The sequence below is a fragment of the Triticum aestivum genome, chromosome 5D (genome assembly GCF_018294505.1).
Source record: "Triticum aestivum cultivar Chinese Spring chromosome 5D, IWGSC CS RefSeq v2.1, whole genome shotgun sequence".
NCBI classification, from domain to species: Eukaryota; Viridiplantae; Streptophyta; class Magnoliopsida; order Poales; family Poaceae; genus Triticum; species Triticum aestivum.
Window position 1 is genome coordinate 247,726,869 of NC_057808.1, and position 11,761 is coordinate 247,738,629.

Consider the following 11,761-nt stretch of genomic DNA (forward strand, 5'->3'; position numbering starts at 1 on the left):
TATTCGACTGCCTAAGGCAACATGCACTCAAGTTAAACTCGTTGAAGTGTGCCTTCATGGTCTCGTCAGGCAAATTCCTAGGGTTTGTCATTCGACATCGGGGAATAGAAATCGACTCGAGTAAAATCAAGGCCATACTCGAAATGTCTCCTCCTCAAAACCTTGAGGAGCTGCGTTCGCTTCAAGGGCACCTGGCATACATAAGGTGATTCATAGCCAATTTTGTAGGAATAATCCAACCTTTTACAAGAAAAACAAAAAAAGACATTCCATTCTTTTGGGATGAAAACTGCCAACAAGACCTAGATGGCATCAAAAGCTATCTCCTCAATCCGCCAGTCCTGGCTGCGCCGATACCAATGAAGGAGCTTATACTCTACACCACGGCCTTGGATGAATCTCTCGGGGCTCTATTGGCACAATAAAATGAAAACGGGAAAGAGAATGCCCTCTATTACCTCAGCCATGTGCTCGTAGGAGCTGAACATGCGTACTCTCCTATCGAAAAACATTGCCTTGCACTCATGTTCGCTGTCAAGAAGCTACGACACTACATGATAGCACATCGGGTCACCCTCATCTACAAAGTTCACCCACTTAAATATCCCATGACAAGACCAATGCTTACAGGAAGATTGGCAAGATGGGGCCATCATCCTTACTGAGTTTGACATTGTGTATGCGCCGCAGAAGGCCATTAGAGGGCAAGCGATGGCGGATTTCCTAGCAGCACATCATACATATTTCTACAGTAAATAAAATATTTCCATGGATGGGATTGCACGTAGTCCATTCCACCTTTATCTATCTAGGTTATCCTTCTTTCTTACAAAGCAGAATGTGATGATCGATCCCTCTATTATGGGATTTATGTTTATACCAAAGCCTCTACTTTAGATATTTACGCTGATGGAGGAAAGCCTTGTTAGGGCATGTACAATGGTTCTATCTTAGCAATGCCACGTAGGATAAATGACGAGGTGGAGGAGAGAGAAATCATAAGAAAAGGCTTGTCTTCTCTTATTTAAGAGAAGACAAGAGATGATCTCTTAGCACAATTTGTATCACCACATTTTTAGGAATAGCTAGTTATTTAAGATAAAATTAAGATATAACCCATTGTAGACATGTTTTTTTGTCTTCTCTAAATTACATGCAAAACTTAAGATAAGACTATCTTATCAACCATTGTACATGCCCTTAAAGACTACTACTTTTGACTTCCTTTTTCGTACTCTTCTTTCATCCTCCTTACCAGAATGCATTTCCTGGTTCAGAAGAATAATATACTGAAATTGTGGCTTACATATGGAAAATGACTTCGTCTTGAAGCTACCAATGCACATCACGGTGAAATCATTGTCAATTATTTGTTAGATTCCCTATATCACCCATAGCCACCCAAATATTTTTTTGCCTCAAACTCTGCTGCCCTATCACTCCTTGATAAGTGTACTTAATCAGGTTGGGCACTTGGCTGAGCGAGATCTTCCCCTTTGGCATGAGAACCGCCTACCTATGCTAATGTAACTAATGCAGATGGCAGAATTTAGTAGTTCTCCTATGCCAACATGAACACAAACGAAATCGTTGAATTTCGTATAGAAAGAAAAGGAACCACTTCTATTCTCTTTTCTTAAGTATAAGAGGGATTAGTACTTATTCCTGGCCGGCGATATCATTGCTGCTCCCCGCCTAATGCGGATCATTGTGTAATGCTTATGTGAAATCTCAATCCAAAACTGATTCATTTCGTTGGAAAAACCAACGCCGACGTCAATCAATCTCCTTTCCTTTCAAAAGTGAGCGAGCAGAGCTGAAAATGATGGAGTTACCTAGCGATGAGATTTCTTTCTACGGATATGAAGGGTAGAAATATGCTATTTGCTGCTATTCCATCTATTTGTGCATCAAGTCCGAAGAAGATCTCAATCTATAATGAAGAAATGATAGTAGCTCGTTGTTTTATAGGCTTTCTCATATTCAGTCGGAAGAGTTTAGGTAAGACTTTCAAAGAAACTCTCGATAGGAGAATCGAGTCTATTCAGGAAGAATTGCTGCAATTCTTCAATCCTGACGAAGTAATTCCAGAGGAATCCAATGTAACAACGATTACTTAGGATCAGCTTGTGAATTTGCAGCATCGTAGTAGAATCATTACCAACGGCACGCTGTGCACCTAAGTGCAAAAAGACAGTGCAAGCTTTGTTATGCCGAAACCTAAATGTAAAGTCAGCAACACTTCTAAATGCCACTTCTTCCTGCCGCATCCGTCTTCAGGACGATATAGTCACATGTTTTCACTTTTCAATGAGTGAAAGATTTGTATCCGGGTCTACGTTGAAAGCTTCTACCATGGACCTAATTCAAGAAGGCTTGATAGTCCTAAGAAAGGTGAGGGTGGGGGGGTTCTATTTAGGAAGAATAAGAAGAATCTCATTCATGTGTTCATGCTAACAGAAGAGCGTATCCAATACACATAAGACTTTTTTTCAGGAAATTCCTAATGTAAATGATGAATTTGGGATGTCATGCCCCACAAGTTAGTTGCCCAAGCACTCCCTAGGAGGGCAGTCTACCACAAGATAGAGTTTGAGCCTAGAGCCAAAGCCCCAACCCCTCCATTTTAGGTTTTTATCTGGAAAGAATTTCAGGAAGTCATATCGGCCAGATAAGCCTCTGACGGCTCCATATTTATTTTTCCCCAGTTTTCTTTCAGAAGAAGCGAGAGCCATTTTGCATTGAAAATCAGTATCAGCAGAGTCATCTCCTGAGAAAGACTTCTTTCTTATTTATACAAGATTTCAGAGAACATAGTGAAGCCCTCAAAGCGCTAACAAAGTCGTAAGTAGAGAAGTTTTCCAAAAAGATACCTCGTTTTTCCATTAAGTGTGCGTTGTTTGATGAAGAATAACGGGGGAGCCAACTCAATAACCTAGCGGAGGAACCGTCCGGACTTGAAACAGCGGATGCAACCCTTGCATTTTGTTCTTTTGTTCTTTACTCTATTTTCGTTTGGCACTCACTTCCTTTGGAATAAGGGCATTTTTCTTCTCTACTCGTTCCGTTGGCCATCAAACAGTTTCTTAATTATGTTATGTCAAATGATAGGAAAAGGAAGGAGTAATCAAAAAAGACTAGAACTACCCGATCCGTTGAAATACGATACGAAGGAAACGGACTTCAATCCCTCATTCTTATTGTTTGTTCTTCTGATCCCCTTGTTTTTCAGTCGCTTAATTCGGAAGAGGAAAACGACAGCAGCTAAAGTGAGAAATAAACAACTGCTCGGAAAGCTTCGGTTTGAGCGTTGGTTTTGATGAAAGTGAAGAAAGCTCGCCCAAAAGACGTACGTGGAACCAATGATACCAAAAAAGAATCAAATATGAGGAGAACTGGGTGCATTGGTAAACGGCTCCACCATAGCTTGTACGAGTTCTGAATCCTATTAATGGCGCCCTCCGAATAAATAAGTAGATACAGGCGGACTACATACACGTGCTCTCCGAGTAGGGAAAGTGAGAAATCTACAGTCTTCCATCCCCGGATGTGACAAATCCAATCCAATTTGGTCTTGTCCCGTGGCTCGGACCCGATCGCGTAAATGCAGCTACCACTACGACGGGATACTCTAGTTATTTACTCTGTTTCAATCCCTATTTGGCCATTCAACAGTAGCGTACGGCCTTTGGAAAGCATCTCTTCCTACAGGGGACTCCCGCTTGTGATCTTCTTCCCTGGGCCGGAGAAAATAGAACTTACCAATTGGAAATGGAAATACCGAATGAATTGAACCAAACTACAAAAACTGTGGTTGAGCTTGCCTGCCATCAACGAAGGATGGTTGTGAAGTTGGTGGAAGAAAGCAAACCAACGAATGCAGCTAGTCACCCCGAAAGGCGAGCCCATGTCTTTTGAGAAACTGACACAACCTATTGTGTTGACTTATCTTATACTAAGGGTCCGTCCCAGCCAACAAGGGATTTCTCATAATTCTAGGATGAAATAGCATCATATCTCAGCTTGATTATGAGAGAGATTGAAGTGAAAGAACCCGGTTTCAGAGCGTGGAAATGGAAAAGAATGAGGTAAAGGGCCGACCCATGCGACCCACTTAGAATGTGATTTGACTTCCCCCGGTTGTACAATAGCACTATTTTCTGGACCCATGTTTGAAAGGATTAGGGCACTGGATTGAAGAATAGCTCAGCCCGATAGAAACTTAGGTTGGGCTGGTGAAGGGATGAGTGGAGCTTCTGTATGACATGTACTGGTGTTTCATTAGTCCCTTGATCGGGTACCCGAAGCTCGCTTTGAGGAAGTAGTGCCATTTGGTTCTTCCTTCTTTCACGTCCATCCGCGAATGATTTGAGAATTCTTTTCATCACTGTTTGGATCGCAGACTTGACCGTTGTCTATAGAAAGAAAGTGCTCACTCGTTTTCTGTTTGTTTTCATGTGCGCATACACTCAACCTAATTTAGTAAGTGTGAAGTGGAAGGGCGAGTACGAATGAAAGCCCACTACCCGGATAAAAGATATGCTCGATTTGCAGATAGCTTTGCTTCACTATATAGCATGGGATGAATTGATAAGCTCTGAATGCAGGAAGGGGAAACTTAGAGCTTTCTTTGCTTATCTTCCCAAGCAGACCATATGATTCTCATTATTCTATTTCTCTATCTTTCCAACCAACATTCCCGCTTATTCTGATTGGAGTGATGCGTGGTACCAGGGATAATGCAATTGATGGTGCTTGTGGCCCCACGGAATGACTGTATAAAAGGAAATAGGAAGCAAGGGAGTTGGGTAGACTAAAGATACTACCTTTAGCCCTCTGCGGCCTTTTTTTTAAGTCGAGTCGTAAGGAAAGATCGATAGGATTTGGTCCATTTGGTGTCCTTCCAGACAGAGAAGCAAGAACCCTTTCTGCTTTGACCGCTTGCCCTCCTGGCACAGATGTGGGAAAAGGTCTCAGTTGCGGAATCAAATATGAATGAATTTAGAACAATCAGCGTAAGCTCTTTCTCTAGGGCCACTATCAATAATGACAAGAACTCTTACCAACTAGCTTAATGCATCCGGTCTCCTTCTCCTTCGTACCCCTAGCGGATATGAATAATAGGAAGAAACATGTCCTTTCTAAAGGCGGGCATTAGACCAGAGTTTCGTGAGCCGGAGAAGATCGATAAAGCTTAGAACTTGCTCGTTTGTAGGAGGAGGCGGTGGTATGACTCCGTCCGTTGAACGAGCATTTCGTGCCACTTGTTCGGCGTCCACATCCACTACCATTTTCAGATCCCAGTATCTATAGCAAAATCGCTATTTGCCTCACTCTATAGAAGGCCTCCCGTATGTGAGATCACCAACCAAGTTCCTTTCTTCTTTTGTTTGTGCCATCTTCACCAACTTCTACTTCTTGGCTGGCTTGATGGTTACAGGTCTTGCCTCTGCTGATACTGGTCATGGGGACAAGAACTCCATGGGAAGAGAGCAGATACCAATCCTAAACAACCCTTAGAATGGCCTCATCCAAACGGATGATTATCATTGATAAGACGGGCAGGTGGTATGTTGATACTGAGCCGCTTCCCCTGTAGTTGTTAACTCGTTCTTGACAAATCCGATCAGGTCTTCATAATCTGGAGTAAAAGGATTCGAACCTTTGCATGCCGATACCAAACACCGATGCCTTACCACTTGGCTATGCTCCAAACAAACAGTAGGTTCCTGGAGAATCGTGGAAACTAGTTAGTTCTGTCCGCGTCCTGGGAACGGGGGTCCCCAGACTTGCCTGCCTGCGGCCCATGGCGTGGCTATGCGAGCAGGCCTGTACGGCCCATCTTCATCAACAAGGCACTCAAGGCCCTCGCGAGGGGCCAAGCCTCGCGAGGCGAGCGACGCAGAACCTCCTCAGGAGCGGCCTCTCCAGGCGGGCTCACGAGGAGTGGAGATATTGAGGTGGGGCAAACCTCGCAAGGCTCTCATGACATGAGCCATGACGATCGACGCCAGGCGGGCGGCAGCGCGCGCAGCGTCCTTGTTTCCTCTTGGGTGCAAAGGGGGCAGGCGCAGGCGCGGAGTACCGAGGCATCAAGCAAAGGTTTCCATATCCGTGCAATGAGACAAAGACCAGCAGGCCAGCAGGACAGAGGTCACCATGGAGCCCAAGACGGTGTCATCACCAGAGCCTTTGCAGGCGGAGACCGCTTTTGTCAAGATAGCTTGTACTAGCTGTCCCCTTTCAAATTGGCTGCCGTTGTTGGCTCCCTTCCCGCTCAATATTTGGGGAGAGGACCAGGGCCTATATAAGTAGAACTAGCCACCACAATAGGGGGCCGCTGGATCACATCTGATCGAGAGCCAACCCTTAGCCACATACCAAACATAGGAACACCTCAACCTCAGGAGGTTGTTCCTCCCCTTGTACCGTTCATCATTAGCCCAAGAGGCAATCCACCACCACCATACTGGAGTAGGGTATTACACCACAACGGTGGCCCGAACCAGTATAAATCTGGCGTCTTTGTGTTGTGAGTTCGTCGAGTTCGTCCGCGAGATCTTAGCAAGCTAGGGAGTAGATTGGTAGGGAGGAAATCTCCGCGCGCATCCCAGTGTTTGAACCTTGAGGGTTTTGCCGAGACCCGTGATCCGACATTTGGCGTGCCAGGTAGGGGTGCGCCGGAGCCTCTTCCCCGCCGATCGATCCACCGACGCTCCGCGCCCCGATGTCCGACAATCCAAGGCCAGACTCCGACCGCTGGGCAGCTTGGCCAGCCCGAGCGGTGTCACCTTCCCATGAAGACCTCGACCCCACGCTCCAGGCGGCACGAGCGCCGTCCAACGCTGCGGGGCGCGGGCGGCGCGGCCAGGCGTCGTCCACCCTCACTCCACGGCAAGTGCGAGCCGCTACAAGGGCAGCAAGCCACGCTGCAGCAACGGAGCCGCACACACGGCGGGAGCAGGCGAACATGCGGGCAGCGCTCACGGTGGCGCGAGAGCTGCTGCGGTGCCGGCTGATGGAGAGCGGCCGGGATGCACTGCTGGACCGCGTCGCCGAGCTGCTGGATGCGGCGGCATCAGGAGCACCGCCCTTCTGCTATCAGCTTCCTTCTCAGGCCACTACGGGGTCTCACGGCGGGCCTCGCCGCAACCATGCGCCCTCGGGTGTCCCTGGGGGCTTCGTCAACACCAGCACGGCTGGCGGTGCCGGGGGCTCCACCGCCCCCGTGCCACCCGCGACAAGCATGGGCACAAGCGTCGCCTCTCATGGTCCTAGTGAGATGCCGCGCTACCATCCTCAGGATGCCACGCTGGGTCGGGCAACATGGAGTGTGGGGCACTACGGCAAGGTGTTCGGGGTAACAGCCCCGGAAGCCTACGTGCCCCGCATGATGGACCAGGAGTACGCGCCGGAGGACGACCCTGGCTCGTTCCTCAAAGAAGATTGGGAAGAAGCGATGCTAGAAGTTGAAGCCTTCCAGGAACCGACGGAGAACCGCAACGATCGCGCCAGCAACAACAACTACAGGGTACCACTAATCTCTCAGGAGCAGGCTTACGCTAACCGTGGGCTGCAAGTGAATCAGGTCATAGCGTCGGTCAACGACCCCAACACAGTAGCATCCCTTCCGCCGGGGGAAGCACACTGGGGGCCACGCGAAGGGAGCCAGGAGCAAGGACCCTCCCCACTTCGCGCGAAGCCAGGCAATGCCCGGAGGTAGGCCCTCTGCCGGGGAGGTGCCGGCGAGCCTTCCCCCGGCAGAGGACCCGGGGTCACCGAGGGCACCGCTGGCGTCCCCTTTCCCCCCTTTGTGTCATCCAGGTTGCCGGTAGGCTCAAAGGTGGTTGAGGGTGGTGCAAGGCGGGGCCCTCGTCTGACGATATGAAGCAAGGCCGGTTCCTATGAAGAAGGCCCGGTGCCTGTGAAGCTCGCCGCCCGTGACACTCTCACGTAATAATGAGTGGGGCTGTACATGCCCCGGAGTCTCAGGGGTGCCGGCCTCAGGCCCTAGGGATCCCTCCCACGCCTAGTGGCAGCACTTAGCTCCGCGTTGGCGAGAAGACTCGAAGACCAGAAGACTAGACTAGGCGCCGGACCCGGCCATTTGCTTTGTATCTCTTCTTCTGTAGCCTTGCTTTCTGGATTTTGATTTAAGTTGAAGTCGAGCTTTTGTCGATGCGTGCGGGGGGTGTATTTTCTCGTTCAAGCGATTTCTTGCCATCCGGTTCTTGCCTTGTTCTGGAGCTCACGCTCGCCACCTCCCCCTCGCGGGCCCCTCGCGAGCGGGGATGGGTACAACATGAGCGCCACGCGCGCCAATCGACGCAGGAACCTCGCGAGGCCTTCTCGGGCGGGTCAGCGGACCCTTCAGGAGCCCCGTGGCGACTCTCGACCTTACAAAATGTTCCCCCCTCAGGAGCCCCTAGTAAGCCGCAGTGGCAAAACTTGCCGTCAGACTCATGACTGACCAAAATGCACCCTCGGTTCGGCATAAAGGAGTAGAAATAATGATTTGTTTACATGAGGGGCTCCCCCCTCCCAAAATGCTGTCACAATCTTTAGGGGCCACGCCCGAGTTTTTGCATACAGGGTGAAGTAGTAAAGGGACGAGGAATTAGCCAGATATGTCGCTCGCCGCGTCCTCCGCATCGTCTTCGGACGCACCGCTCGCGTCGCTATCATCATCATTGACGCCGCCGCCACCGTCACCGACGTCCCCGTCGTCGACCACGTCGCCTCCGTCTGTGGCGACCATCACCGCGTCGTCCTCCGAAGTGAAGGCCCTGACCAACGCGTCCACGTTGTCCTCTAACCACCATGCCAGGTCGTCCCGAACAACCGTAGGAACTGGGGCGATGGCGGCGTCGAAATCGAAGTCGGGGTTGGCGTTCAAGACATGGCCGAAGACACGGGAGAAAGCGCGCTCGAGCAGGCCACGACTCCTCTCCTCCATGAGCCTGCGAGCTTCGTCAGATCAGGCCTCCAGGCGTGTCACCATGTTGGTGAAGAAGCGGAGGTGACTGGCGTAGTCGTTCACCTAAGGATGGGGGGCGTTCGTGTCATAGACATGGCCCAGGGCAGTGTTGGCCCTGTTCTCAAGATCCTGAAGCATGGGAGCATGAATGCGCTCCAGCGTCCGCCTCTCCAGCACTTCCTCCCGACTTTGCCGCGCGACGAATTCGGCGCCATCAACCCGCCTCTGGAGGGAGAGCAATTCGGCGCGGGCAGAGACCAGTTCCGCCTGCGCCGCGGCCAGGGCGACGGCAATGGCCTCCGCGCGCCTCTCTGCATCAGCGAGCCTGGGCCTGAGGGCAGCAGCCCTGCCCGCATCCTCCGTCCCTGCAAGTTTCAACTTCAAGTCATACCTACCCTCCAGATCTGCACGAGCCTCGGCCACCCGACGATCAACCTCCTCCTGAGCCTTGGCCTCGTTTGCGCCGACGGCATCTTCCGCCTGGGCAACTTGGCGTTCCCTCATCTCCAACTGCTCGAGCTCGAGGCTGTGCTCCACGGCTTCCAGGGCCAGCGCCTCCTCGCGCTTCCTGACCTCTTCTTCCTCGGCGGGCGTCCCCCTTAGCGAAGCAAGGGCGGCTCTGCGCGCCTCCACCTGCTGCTAGAGGGACGCACTCCAGGCCTGGAGCTCCCATGCGCGCTTCTCCGCAGCCTCGCGACGGCGGTCAGCCTCGCGAGCCTCCTCCAAGGCTCGGGAGCAAGCTTCGCGGGAAACCTTGAGGGACGCCTCGGCCTTCGCATTGTCAAGATCACGCTGGTAGCAGCCCAGGTTGACGCCCACCCTCAGCTTACGCCACTCCTCCGCCAGCCGAAGACCTTCAGCCTCAAGACGCGAGTCGACACCCGCGAGTTCTTCACGAAGTCGGCTCATCACGCCCATCGCCTCCTGGAAGAGCTCATGGTGAACGACGCTTCGCCCGCGCTCGGACTCGAACGCACGGCCCACCTCGTCCTAAAAAAAATACACTTTCGTGATGATACGTGTTCGTCACAGTAGGTCACGTTTTCTGTCATGCATGTACATCCATGGCAAATTTATGACAGAATCAAGATAATCATACATGTGCTATCGTAGAAGTGTTCCATGACATTACCAAAATTATCATCACGGAAGTGTCCACTTCCATGACGATAAATCGTGCGTCACAGAAGTGCTTTCGTCAAGGGTGACCGACACGTGGCATCCATCGTAACGGAACGCCGTTAAGCTATCGGGTCCGGTTTTGGATCCTATAACCTGTTAATAGCCCCGACCAATGGGGATTTTCCACGTGTAAAATCATCATTGGCTGGAGGAAACACGTGTCGGCTCACCGTTGGGATAGATGTCATCCACTCATTGGACCCAAAGCGCCTATGATACGTCGACATGTGGCACGGCCCAACAGTGGCCCATAAAGTTTAAATGGGCCGGCCCAACTAAAGGCCCACAAGATTTTGCGGACCATAATGGGACGGCCCAGCTAAAGGCCCACAAGATTTTGTGGTCCATAATGGGCCGGCCCAGGTAAAGGCCCACAAGATTTTTGCGCGCCATAATGGGCTGGCCCAGGTGAAGGCCCACAAGATTTTTGTGGACCATAATGGGCCGGCCCAGCTAAAGGCCCACGAGATTTCACCGACATTAATGGGCCGGCCCAGCTTTAGGCCCACAAGATTTTGAGGACCCTAGTAGGCCGGCCCATTAACTGGCTGCCATGTTTTGGGCCAAATGTCGGCCCATATTTGATCCGGTACATTAATGGCCTGACACGTTCCGGGCTTAATAATGGCCCATATGAGATCCGGCCCGTTAAAAGCCTACCACATTCTGGGCCAAATTACGGCCCAGATCAGTTCCGGCCCTTTAAGAGGCTTTGGGCTAAATTATGGCCCATATCAGATTCGGCCCGTTAACTGGACGCTACGTTTTTGGGCCCATTTGCTAAAGGCCCATTTAGTAATTCGGCGTGATATTAGTTTCGGCCTGTTAAGGGCCCGTTTAACATTTCGGCCCTATGTTAATTCCGGCCTGTTAAAAGTCCGTCATATAGTGGGCCTAACTACGGCACGGTTTGCATCCGGCCTGCTCGCAGCTGATAATCTGATTGGGCCAAACAAGGACCGAGACAATTTTGGCCTGTTATAAGCCCATGATTTGATTGGCACATTCATGGGCCGGGGTCTATTTCAGCCTGCTGCCGGCCCGTGAGCTGTTCGGCACGTTTCAGGCCCAACCTACTTTTCAGCCTCCTAAAGGCCCATTGAGTTTTCTTGGGAAAATAGGGCCGGCGGTTTACTCGGCCTATTAAAGGCCCGAATCTATTAGTGGGCTAGTTTACATTTAGGCCTGTTAACGGACCAAGATGACGGGGCCCATGATGCGGATCATACATGGTGATTTGCATGACGGTCCGATTATGTACCGTAATTTTACGGTTTGGCCGGTTTACTGCGAAGACAGGATATATATACAGTAAAATAACTGCAGCATCGTGAATAAGAAAAAACCTAGACTATACAATAAAGAAATTACGGCATATTACATCCACTGGGCATCAAAGTTCGCCACTATGATAATAAAGCACAAGCAGACAACAGATTACATACACTGGGCATCAAAGATCGCCACCAGTGCAACTAAACACGCCGACAAAATAATATACAGAACCGACAGCCGTTCAATAGAGTTCAAGAAAGGATAGCCCTGCTCGGGAGCTGCAGCGCAAGCAGCTGAGCAAGCTGGTGAGACTGCACTTGTTTGACA

The 11,761-nt window shown here is 50.5% G+C and overlaps 1 pseudogene; it reads left to right on the forward strand.

Moving 5' to 3' along the window:
- Positions 1 to 1,841: 1,841 nt before the first annotated feature.
- Positions 1,842 to 2,457, forward strand: LOC123120478 (ATP synthase protein MI25-like; annotated as a pseudogene).
- Positions 2,458 to 11,761: the final 9,304 nt, after the last annotated feature.